We start from the raw sequence: 12,558 nt of genomic DNA on the forward strand, positions 1-12,558 counted from the left end.
GGTTTTCCAGTCCTGTAGAGAGACAAGGTGGGTGAGGTAATATCTTTTGTTGGTGAGAGAGACAAGCTTTCAGTGTTACCCAGAGCTCTTCTTCAGGGCTGGGAAATGTACTGGCCCAGCTAACTACAGACTGTTTAGCATAAGGAGTTAACACATATTTCAAGGGCCCGCTCAAGGTGAAGTGGCCCGTAAACACCCCTGTAGCCATAGGACAAAAAGGAGGGTGGGTTGTGGTAATAAGCCATATACTGGTCCAATAAAAGCTATTACCTCCAATATCCTGGGACTGACACGGCTACGCCAACGCTGCCTACAACAGTGGAAGATATTCGAATCCTTTCATCATTCCAGTGCCTCTTCTCTGAACCTGCTCCGATTGACCAGCGTCCTTCGGTCGCAGGGACAGCTCAGTCATGCTGGATTGACAGCTCTGGACACGGGGGAGAGGGGCTTGGGAGGCAGGACTCCTGGGTTCTTTTTCACTGCCTCACTGCATTACCTAATTCCACGTCCCTTTTCTGCCCCTCGGTTTTCTTCCTGATCGGGATTCCCTCCCTGATACTTAACTCATTCCCGTCTCCAAAGAGCAGTTCGAGAGCCTTACAGATGGCAAAGGACAGTGAAGCATTATTGATTCTATGGGAGTACTGTGTTTTCCCAGCAAAACGTGCAGCCTCTGTCTGCAGTGGCTTTATCCCTCCACCAAGGGAAAAATCACAAGCAAGAGCCACAAGCGGAGCATACGCGTCTCCTCTCCGGTGCTGCAGTGACCCTGAGAGAACGTGACGGCTGTGCTCCGCAGGGAGCGCCCCTGGGGTGTAACGGGGCCGGGCACAGCCGCGCTGCTGGGAAACGGGGGGATTTCCCTCCGAAAATGTTGCCACACACCATACAACAAAAACACTAACCCAGGAACCTATTCTTGCAACAAACCCCGCTGCCAACTCTGTCCACTTATCTATTCAAGTGACACCATCATAGGACCTAACCACATCAGCCACACCATCAGGGGCTCATTCACCTGCACATCTACCAATGTGATCTATGCCATCATGTGCCAGCAATGCCCCTCTGCCATGTACATTGGCCAAACCGGACAGTCTCTACGCAAAAGAATAAATGGACACAAATCTGACATCAGGAATCATAACATTCAAAAACCAGTTGCAGAACACTTCAACCTCTCTAATCACTCAGTGGCAGATGTTAAGGTGGCAATTTTGCAACAGAAAAGCTTCAAAAACAGACTCCAACGAGAAACTGCTGAACTTGAATTAATATGCAAACTAGATACCATTAACTTAGGTTTGAACAGAGACTGGGAATGGCTCGGTCATTACACTAATTGAATCTATTTCCCCATGTTAAAGTATCCTCACACCTTCGTGTCAACTGTCCGAAATGGGCCATCTTGATTATCACTTCAAAAGTTTTTCTCCCCGGCTGATAATAGCTTCCCTTAATTAATTAGCCTCTTACAGTTGGTATGGGTACTTCCACCTTTTCATGTTCTCTGTATGTATAAATATCTTCTTACTGTATGTTAGGGTTACCATATCTGAACTTTCAAAAAAGAGGACACTCTATTGGGGGGTAGCCCCGCCCCCTAGTCACTCCCCCCCCCCTCCCGCCCCCGGACCTCCCCCCCCGAACTCCCGACCTATCCAACCCCCCCCGCTCCCTGTCCCCTGTCTGCCCCCCTTCTCCAACTCCCCGGCCCCCTTACCGTGCCGCTTGGCTTAGAGCAGGTGTCTGGCTCCGCGCCCCAAGGAGCGCCCCGCCCCGCCCGAGCGCTGCCGAGCGGCGTGCTGAGGCTGTGGAGGAGGGGGGAAGCAGGGGAGGGGCTCTGGCCGCCGCTGCCAGCCCCACCGCCGCGTTCCCTCACAGACGCACAGCCCCGCGCCCCAGCGCTGCCGGGTGGCGTGCTAAGGCTGCAGGGGATGGGGGAGCCGGGAAGGGGCTTTGGCTGCCGAGGCCCCAATGCGAGCGGCGCTCGGCCGCCCTGTCAGGCGCTTTTCGGTCGATAAATAGCTGACCGGGGGAAATCCCGGACATTTTTAGATTTTTAGAAATCCCCCCCGGACGGCTATTTAAAGAGCGAAAAGCTGGACATGTCCGGGGAAATCCGGATGTATGGTAGCCCTATGTATGTTCCATTCTATGCATCCGAAGAAGTGGGTTGTAGCCCACGAAAGCTTATGCTCAAATAAATTTGTTAGTCTCTAAGGTCCCACAAGTACTCCTGTTCTTTTTGCGGATACAGACTAACACAGCTGCTACTCTGAAACCTGAAAATAAATGTCATTTTCTCTGGGGCAGGGAGGCAGGGCATCCTGGGAGTCCCTGGCTCCAGTGCATCCTGGGAGATGAAGTCCAGTTGGGGAGCCCAGCCCGTAGAGGATAATAGCGACCGAGGCACCATGGAGGCATTTGGGGGTTTGCCCGTGAACATGGCGCTTTCCCGGGGAAAGGGAACTCCCGTCACGCAGAGAAGCCCTGAGTCGAACCCCCAAGCACCGGTCGAACCGCGGTTGTGATGGGAAAGTTTGGACTGGCCCCGACACAGCAAAGAAAGGCCTCGCTGTTTCCCAACTCCAGGCCCCATAGCGCTTGTGGGAGGGGCTCCGGGGCCGAGGGGGCGGCATTTCCCGAGGTGTCTCCAGAAGAGCGGGTGTTGCTCTCCCGGGGAGCTAGGGTTGCCGGTTTTGTTGGACGTATTCCTGGAGGTGTCATCACATGACATCATCTGTAATTAAAGATTCATCTTTCATTCCTGGAGACTCCCGGACATCCTGGAGGGTTGGCAACCCTACGGGGAGCTGGACAGTTCCCGTGGATCACACCAGCCGTCCAGCCAGCCTGACGCCGACTCTGGCCCACTAGGTTGGGAGACAGCCTCATCATAACCGGCCTTAGCCTTGTTTACACACGAACGCGGCTCTCTGGGGCTGTACTGGTATAGTTCAAGTGATACAACACCCTAATGTGGGCCCAGTTACACCAATACAAGAGAAGGGAAATCAGCTACACCAGTAACAGAAACCTTTATTCTGGTATTACTGTGTCCACACCCCCGAACCAAACCAGCAGGCCAGATTCGGCTCTCATTGACACAGGCATAAATTCGGAGTCACTCCACTGAAGTCAAGTGAAGTGACTCTGGATTCACACTGGTGTAACTGATTAGATGCCACCCACTGTATGGGCTCCCTGGGAGAAGGCAGCCTCAGAGATGCTTATCTGAGGACAGCACTTCATCTGAGCAGGGCGCTGAAGATTCTGCCTCCATCGGCCAGACTCTGGGAGTGAGCCATTTGGCGGTGCTGGTTACTGGGACACCCGGCACAGGCAGAAGAGCCAATGGAGTGAAAGAAGGAGACACATACACCGAGCTCTCCAGTCGGCTAGGGGTGGTTGGGGGACACGAGAGGGTGGTGGTGTGTGGGTGGGGGGGGGGGGGTGTGGGGGGGGGGGGAGGGTTAGGAGTCTTTTCCAATTTCTCATGCACAAGTAGAAGCTGCATCTACCCCGGTGGCAGGCAGAAGGGGCTGGGAAAAGATACTGGTCTATGCCAGTTACTTGTGTGCACCTCATGCACTGGACAGAGCTGAGGATGGCCAACTGTGCCAAGGATGATTAGCGCTTTCAGTGCCCGAGGTATACAGCCCAGCACCCACAGGAAGGGGGGTATCCTGATTTGTGGAAATCAGTGCCACTGTCCAACAGACTGTAGCATGGTGCTGGTGGCGAAGGCACCAGGGCAGTGACGTTAAATCCTTCATGCAGGGGAAGCAGCCGTGGCTGGAATTCCAGCTGCACTGCTCTGTTCCACCCCAGAGACGGCCACATTTCAGTGTGGGGAGAGCCCTATATATGGTAGCAAAGCTGTGGCCATATAGAGCTTAGTCAGAGCTGTTTCTATAGTCACCACAGCTAGATGTCACAGCAGGAACAATGTCTGGCAAGCAGCTAAATATACCCCTTGTATTTTACACACGTCAAGTCAGAAACGACAGCTCATTTGCACTCAGAATGCCTTTTGCTTTTGTAGCATCTGCTGGGTAGGAGCTGAATTCAGGCCCATTCTCTGTGCGTCACGTCCCTTTCCTGACATCAGCGGTCTCTTTGGACTCCTGCCTTCCCTGGGGAGTTTCTATTTCTGGTGGCATGAGTGGGACGCACGGCGGATCTGGGCTTTGGGTTTTTAAATCTTAACTTGCTGAGAAGAGAGGAGAACAACCTGTACCTGCTCCGGGCCTCGTGCTCATCTCCTGGCTTCCAGCAGAGCTCGAATGGGATCAGGAAGGGCTAGAAATAGCCGTTTGGGCCCATGCTGGCCAGCCTGTGCCATTGTTATTTATTGTTGGCCCCAGCCAAGGACCAGGCCCCACTGCGCTGGTTGCTGTACAGACGTAACAAAGCAGACAAGCCCAGGTCCTCAGAGGTATTGAGATGCCTAATTCCTATTGGAATCAGTGGGAATTAGGTGGCTAAGTAGCTTTGAGGTCCCAGCCCCAGGGGGCTTGCAATCTACACTCAGACAGGCCACGGGAGGGTGAGGTCACCAGCAGGCAGACAGCGTTAAGCAGCAAAGCGGAAGCCCCAGCGTGCCCCTGGCAGGAGGGCGTTACTGGCAGTGCTGGAAGGCGCTCAGAAGGGATATTGGCCGCTCTATGTGTTTTGCTGGGGGGGCTTTGCCATGCATGGGTGGGGGCGGGCAGGGAGACCCTGTGGGAGACTTGGGCAGGCGAGGCTGCTGTCCCCAGAAGAGCGCAGGCCGGATCCACGGCTGCACCACTCAGGCACATGAGCTCAGGGATGGCAAAGAGCCTTAAGAGAATCTCTTCTTAACTGGGGTTTGGTGGATAGTCTTTGGCGCAGGGGTTTGGCTGGCTTCCACTGAACAATTCACTGACGCAGCCCACAGCTGTGAATTCAGGATGGATGAATATTACTGACCCCAGTCGATCTGTACGCGCTTCACAAAGGGGGTCAGGATCATTATCCCCATTGTACAAGCGGGGAAACTGAGGCACAAAGAGGCCAAATGGCTTGCTTAAAGGCACCCTGCAGGCCAGTGGCAGAGCCGAGACTAGAGCCCAGGGAGCACCCAGACCGGCCAGGGGTTCTCTAGCCCAGCACTCTCCACTGGACCACAGTGTCTTTGAGCCTACGACACCCTGACAGAGCCCCCTTCTTGTGCTTTGTGGCTGCCTGATGCTGCTTTCGAGTGGCTGGGCCCTGCTACGCATAGCAGCTAGTTCTTCAGCTTGTGTGGGGCGGGGAGGGGGGCCCATCTCCCCTGCTGTGTGGGGCGGGGATCATGTCTATGGACGTAGGTAGGGTAAGAACGGGCCAGGACAGCGGGGCCGGGAGGTGAAAGGACAGCGCAGGGCTGGGGCTGAGCCGTGATTCAGAATCCACCTGCCAGTCTCACGCCTGACAAAACGTTCGACTTCTCCCAGTGTTCGAGGGAAAAGAAAAACAAGCCGGCCTTCATGGGGTCACCCACGTTTGCCGCAAGGTTGTTTCTCTTTCCCCAGCTCAGCCTTGAGCTTTTATGGTGGTTTGCACCTTGCTCCCTAACTCTCCGGCCCCTCCGAGATAAGGATTTTCCCAGCAGGGGCAGGCGATTATCTGGCAAGGCTCCAGAAAAAGCAGTTTCCTGCTGGGAGTGTGCTCAGCACAGGGCCCATCAGCGTGTTCTGGGGGCCTGGATACCCTGCCTGGGTAACCGCACCTGTGGACTGGGGGGAGCAGATGAGAAACCCTCCCCCCCCAGCGGAGGGAGGAAAAGCGGGTCTGATCCCAGGGTCGTTTAGTTGCCAAGCTTCCGCTGGGAGTTTTGCTGAGCACCAAGAGGACGCACAGACCCAGATGCTGACGAATTATCTGCCCTCTGCCATGGCAGTGTTGGCCAGTTCCTTTCCTGGGGATGGGGAGCTTTGCTTGTCCTGGGGGACGCTGGCCGCTGCCCAAGGCCTGAATCCTGAATCCGCCTGGCCTTTCCGAGGGTTACCTGGCGGCTGCTTCCTTGGCCGGGGGGACGCGGTCGAAAGCGGGAAGGCCCAGCAAGGGAGTCCTTACACATAGCACTTTTCCTTGTGTGACCCCAAACTCTACAGTCTAGTGCCTAGAGCAAGGGAGTGGGGCCAGGACTCTGTTGCAGACTCAGTGGGTGACCTTGGGCAAGTCACGCCCTCTTCCATGCCTCAGTCTCCCCAACTAGGATACAGGGAGATGATACTCCTGCCCCGTTGCAAATCACACAGGGGACAAGGCTGTGTAAGTGCAGTGATTTTCCTTTGCACACACACCATCCCTTCCAGCAGCGGGTCCCTGATACGAGTCAATGGCTGCAGCCATACAGTGTGCCCAGGGGTGGAGATATCGTTCTCCCTCCTTTACAGATGGGGAAACTGAGGCACGGGGTGGGGGCATCACTTGCCCAGGGTCATCCCGGGAGCATGTGGCAGGGCTGAGAACAGGCCCAGGTCCCAGGCCTCACCCACAGCGACGCCCAGGACCGAGCAGGCGTGATCCAGGCACAGGCGACGTCTCCAGGCCACCAGGGTCCCTACTCCGACCGGCTCGCTGATCTCCATGTGCCAGGCCAGGCCCTTTGATGCTGCCAGAAGGGACTGACTGGCCGTGTCTGGTGCCCTCCCCTCCTGGCTCTGTGCAGCAGCTGGCTAGATACCCCCAGCACAATGGGGTGATGCCAGTGGCGAGGCGGGTGGGGCAGGCAGACACTGCTGAATGTCTGGGGAGGAGAGAGCCGTGCTGTGTGTGTTACAGCTTAGCAGCCTGGGCCCGAAATGCCTCTGCATCGCACGGCCCCAGCACACAGAGGGGGGCAGTGCCCAGGCACATGTGGGGGACGTGCATAGCCCAGGGACACACCCAGTGCACACTCCCCACCCCCCCCAGGACACTCCACATTCCACTTCTCAGACACCCCCTCCCACCGCCGCGCCCACAAACCACAGCCCCACTTGTACCCTGCCCCCCCGAACCATGCACCCCTCTTTCTCCCGACACCCCCACCTGCTGCAGAGCCAGGCAGCCACAGCCGTGGAAGCTGACACCGGCCCCAGGAACACGCTGCAGGCCCTGAGAGCAAGACAAATTCTCCAGGCCACACACCCCTGCCCTGCCGCCCCAGGGGCTCCAAAGAGCTTTCCAGCCATTAGCAGATGGCACGGCACAGCCTTCCCAGGCAGGGGACTGGCCTTGCGAGCACCCCCACAGGAGGAAACTCAGGCATGGAGCATGTCAGAGATTTGCCCAAGGTTACCTAGGGAGTCTGTAGCCAAGACAGGAATTGAACCCAGGACATGAACACAGAGGAATCACACCCAACACACCCCTGGACACACCCCCAGGGCAGGAGTCTGGATTAGTTTAGCCTGGAGAGGACAGACTGGACCAAGATGTCTCTCCACACATGCGCGTTCAGGGGCGCTGGAACTACAGGTGACAGCATCCGAACGTCTGCTTTTCATCAGACACAGGTTTGTTCAGTGGCATTCAGCTCCCTCACTGCAAACGCTGTCCCAGCGCCCCTGCCGTGCAGTGCTTAATTCGTGCCAGGGCTGAGCCCGGCACCTCTGGTTGGCAGGTCAGAGCCCAAGGGTGTGAGGCACCTCTGGGCCTGGCAGTTCAGAGCCTGGCACTTCTGGGCTGGGCAGGGCTGAGCCCTGGCACGTCTTTCCTTACAAATGAAGCCCGGCTGCTGTGTGCCCGTACGCCAGCAGTGCCGGCATGTGGGTGTCTGGGCACACAGAGACACTGCAACGCCCCTCCTGAAGGTGCTCCTCAGGGCTGGGGGGTGTCCCACAGGGGCAGGCTGACAGAAGGGCTGGGGCCAGCCCTAGGTAGGGTGACCAGACAGCAAGTGTGAAAAATCGGGACGGGGGTGGGGGGTAATAGGCGCCTACAGAAGAAAATACCCCAAATATCACCCTAGCCCTAGGGCCCCGGGGAGAGCCCGCTCCTCAATGCCTGGAAGGAGAAATCCACTTACGGCTCCCCCGCCTCGCCCAGGGCATTGTCCGCTCCGCTGAGCTGGGGCTCCATCTGACACGCTTCCCTGGTCCCCCGGCCGCGCTCCTGTCTGTCCGGCTGCAACTCCGCTGCGTGCTCCCAGTCGCTGCTTTATCAGCTGGCAGCAGGACAGGCAGAGGGCGAGTTCAAAGCTCAGACTCCGGCGCCTGCTGGGACTGAGCCGGCCCGGGAGACGTGCCCCAGGGAGCCTGCGCTGATGTGGATGCACCAAGGCCTGCTCGTTCCTAGCCGCAGCGACTCCGGACTCTCCCTCGTGACAGTTTCCCCGGCGACCGGCCAGCAGGTGTTTTCCTCCTTCAAGGAAATCCAAGCATGGCAAGGGTTCCTCTGCACCGCCGCCGGCTCTGAGCTCATCTTTATATCCCTGCCTCCCCTCGCCCACAGCCCTGCACAGACACGCCTGGCACACGCCCCAGCCAGGCTGCTAGTCACACGCCCCTGCCATCCCAGGCGCTGCCAGACATTCCTGACAGCCCTCGGCACAGCCACTGCACACCCAGGACCCCACAGCCATGCTGGGGCCAGAACCCAGAGTCCCTGTGTACAAAAGCAGGGATTGAAAGGAGAATCGCTGCTAGCAGAGTTGGGCCTATGACACACAGCTGAGCCACTCAGATTCCAGCCAGCAGGGGGCAGTAGCAGTGGCAGAGGGGTCTTGGGAATGGGAAGGAGCAGGGCAGGAGGGGGCAGGAATTGGGCGGATGGGGGGGTGCGGCTAGTGCCTCGCTGGGTGACCTCAGCCGAGTCACTGCCCTGCTCTGTGCCTCAGTTTCTCCTATGGGGATGATACTTTGCTCCCTCCCCAGGGTGTGAGGCTTAGTGGATGTCTGGGAAGTGCTTTGAGATCCCCATCTGGGAGGTGCCAGGTTACTTGTGTTGTCCTCCCTTCCCCTTGACTCCTCCATATGCTGTAACCATGGCAGCAGCACCCACGGTTACCCATCGTTACCATGTCCCTGAAGGGGTGTGCGGGGGCGTCAGACCCAGCCCCGGGGGGGCGGTTACCCCGGTGCTAGTGTTGTGATGCCCACGTGAGCGGCTGGGGAGCTGTGAAACCTCCTGTCCTTGAAGGGAAGGGCGGGGTGTGTGGAGCGGAACCGGGGTCCCTCACCCACAGAGCCCCTCACCCTGAGTTCAGGGCCCCTCCCGTTCTACTTTCCCTGCCTAGTTGTTGCCCCCCTGCCTGGCCCCCCGAGGTCCCCTTCCCCCTCACCCAGTGCCCGCCAGCGCAGGCTGCTCCCCACTGCCTGGGGCACCCTCCCTCCTTCCCCAGCCACAGGGACATAACAGCTGCTTGCTCCGCACTTTCCAGAGGGCGGCGAGTAGACGCCAGCCATTGCCAGGAGACGCTGTGTCCAACAAGCCCCCGGGCCTCCTGCCAGCAGTGCCCCCATCAGCCAGTCGCTGGCACCTGGACGCCTCTCCCGGGAATGGGGCTGGCTGTGGGGAAACTCGGGTACTGCAGCCCTAGCTGCTCCCAGCAGGAGGGTCACCCCCAGTCCCAGCCTCTCCTCTCCCAGCTGGGGTGCTGTGAGGTATGGGGCAGGAGTGCTGGCTGTGGGGAAGCCAGTCCCAGCAGGGATGCTGGGGTGGAGCGCTGGCTGTGGGGGACCCCTCAGCTCCCACAGTCCCAGCAGGGGTGCTGTGGAGTAAAACCTGTTGCCATTGTATTCACTGGACACTTTGCGTCTGGCAGCGTCCAGGTAGTTGATGGTTCCAGAGCCCCTGGCCAGGGGTGGATCCCTGCCCACGTTGTGGGGCGGTAAGATCCTTTCCTGACCTTCTCCAGCTCACTGGCTGAGCTCACCCCTCTGGGACCGGGCCCTGCAGAGCTACAGCCCGTACGGAGCACCCTGCCCCACGGTTCGCATGTCGCCGAAAGCAGCCTGGCCCCCCACAGCCAGGCCGAAGGCTGTGGGAGAGGCAGAGCCTGGATTTCCTAATGCCTCAAGGGCAGGCTGGGAATGATTCACCAGGCCACAGTCCAGCAAATTGGTTTACTCCAGCTCTGCCCCGCTTCCTTATTGCTACTGGCACAACCTCCTCCCCCCCAGTTCTGTCAGCCCGGCCAGGCCGAGGGCCAGAACAACTGGCGCATCATCACTGCCGGGGGCCCATTGCCTGTGCGTCCCCTCGGGCCCAGCCCTGGCACTCCAGCATGTCTGTGCGGTGCGGCCACACACACGGCCCTCTGAGCGCCTGTCCCTCCTGCCCGGCCCCTGCACGGGATGAGCTGCTGGAATAAATGGGCCCAGACAGTCCAAGGTCTTCACAAGGCCCTGCCGCTGCAAAACAATGGATGGTGAAACGTGGCCCAAGAACAGAGCTCTCCGCCTGCTCAGTCCCATGGCAACAGCCCCATCATCCATCAACCTGTTCAGAAAAGCAACGAACACAGTCCACGCCTGGGAAGTGGACGTTGTTTCATTTGAACGTCCTCCCTTCTTCCCTTTCCCTGTAGCTGGAGAGCGTTTGCAGGGAGCCCCGTTTGACAGTCTGTTAACAATGGCAATAACTGTCCGTGTGGTGGTTCCTGCTGTTGTGACCCTCGGATCCCGTTGCCTCGGAGACAGAGCAAGTCAAACACATGCAAACAGGGAGAGGAAAGCCCAGCCATGTCTGCCTCTTGCTGCAGCCTTTCTGCTGGAGATCCCCGGCCCCCCCCCCACACTCCAAAACCGTCCCGCTGCCGCGTTCCTCATGGAGACGTGGATTCCATGGACTCAAAGCGTTCCACAGCAACGGGCTGATGCCTCAAAGCTTTGGATGGAGACCAGGTCTGCCATCTGGCCTGCCCGGGCTCCCCGATTCCTGGGCAGCTGCCCCCCACAAAGGCTTTTATACAGACCACAGAAGGAGGTGCTGGCGGAACAGCCCATCCCCTCGTTACTTTGTCCACCAACTAGGCTTAATTTTCAGCACTAATTTTGGTTCATTCATGGCCAACTCCATTCTCTTGCTTGGTAGTCGGGATCTGACACAGCCGCTGGCTGCTAACAGACCTTTGTTTTGGACGGAGCCAGTCTCTGGCTGTAACTTTTGCTGACTTTTATCACCAATTTTCTGTCACAGGCTCAGCTGGACTTCTTTTGCCTTAGAAACTTTAGCGTTGGGGCCCCATTCTGTGCCCCTTTAGCATCTGGCCTGGCTGGGCATTCCCAGTGCATGACGCCCGGGCTGCGGGAACGCTACAGCGCTTACCTGTAAAGAGAGGTCACAGCACCAGGCAGGAAGCCAGGCAGCTCTGATCAACTGGGGGAGGCGTGGCTCCCTGGTGCAGCTCGGTGCACAAATTCACAGCCACACGCGCACGTGTACCCGCAGGGGGGACATTCACCCCTAGATCCAGACAAGTGCACACACAGAGCGTGCAGCTCAGCGACCACGCGCACAGACAGACACACTCGCATACGCATCGCCACACTGAAGATATACGCACATGCCCTATCCATGGTGATCGCCTCCATGAGTTAGCAGCAGCGTTCGAACCCAGCGCCGCGGCCCGAACCTCTGCCTGCTGTCTGTGTGGGATCGTGTCAGTGCGTGTTATAAGAATTGCTTGCCACCTACGCAGCGCTTCCAAGCCGTAGATCGTCAAGCCCATCACAGAGGCGGGTGAGTGTCATTATCCACGTTATATAGATGGGGAAACAGAGGCAAACTCACCCGAGATCCCCCAGCAGAGCCCTGGACTCCTGCTGCTCATCCTGGGTTCTAGCACTGCTTTCCACGGCTGCTGGAGGGTCCTGAATGTGTCTGTGGTTGTGTTCGTGATTTTCTTTCCAATGGATTTTCCTAAGGTTTCAAGGGTGGGGGAGGTGCCCCTAAATACCCCACCAGCCAGGTTCCTCCCAGTGGTTCCATCATCCAAGAAGTGAAATACCAGAGTCCTGTGAGCTCACGCCCGTATGTGGCTGGCTGAGGTGTTAAGCTGCAAAACATACAAATTCAAATAGACACCAGTGCGTGACCCTGGGTCTGTCCCTGGTGTGTGCAGTGCAAGGGTGTGTTATATCCCCCCCAGCTAGAGGATAACAGTCCGCTACTGCCGCCAGCTGAAGGAGTCACGCCGTCCACTTGGGCCTGGGTTCAAACGCTGCTGACGACTCAAGCTCATCACACAGCAGAGCAGTCGCACGTCTCATCAGCATGTCAGTGCGTGTGCGAGCGTGTCCACAGGTTGGTGTGCGCTCTGAGCTGCACGCTGTGGTGTGCGTAGGTGCATACGAGTGTGCGAATGTCGCTAGACATACACGTGTGCGTGGCAATGTGAATGCAGAGCAGGTGGGGCTCTGCGGGTTCATGCCAGTCTTTAGCGGGTGCGTGTGTCTGAAGAGGAGTGACACTGAGCTGGGAGGAGTGGTAGATACGCTGGAGGGTCGGGATAGGGTCCAGGGGGACCTAGACAACTTGGAGGATTGGGCCAAAAGAAACCTGATGAGGTTCAACAAGGACAAGTGCAGAGACCTGCACTTAGGACGGAAGAATCCC

This window comes from Terrapene carolina, unplaced genomic scaffold (genome assembly GCF_002925995.2).
Source record: "Terrapene carolina triunguis isolate 2854851 unplaced genomic scaffold, T_m_triunguis-2.0 Scaffold194, whole genome shotgun sequence".
Classification (NCBI taxonomy): domain Eukaryota; kingdom Metazoa; phylum Chordata; order Testudines; family Emydidae; genus Terrapene; species Terrapene triunguis.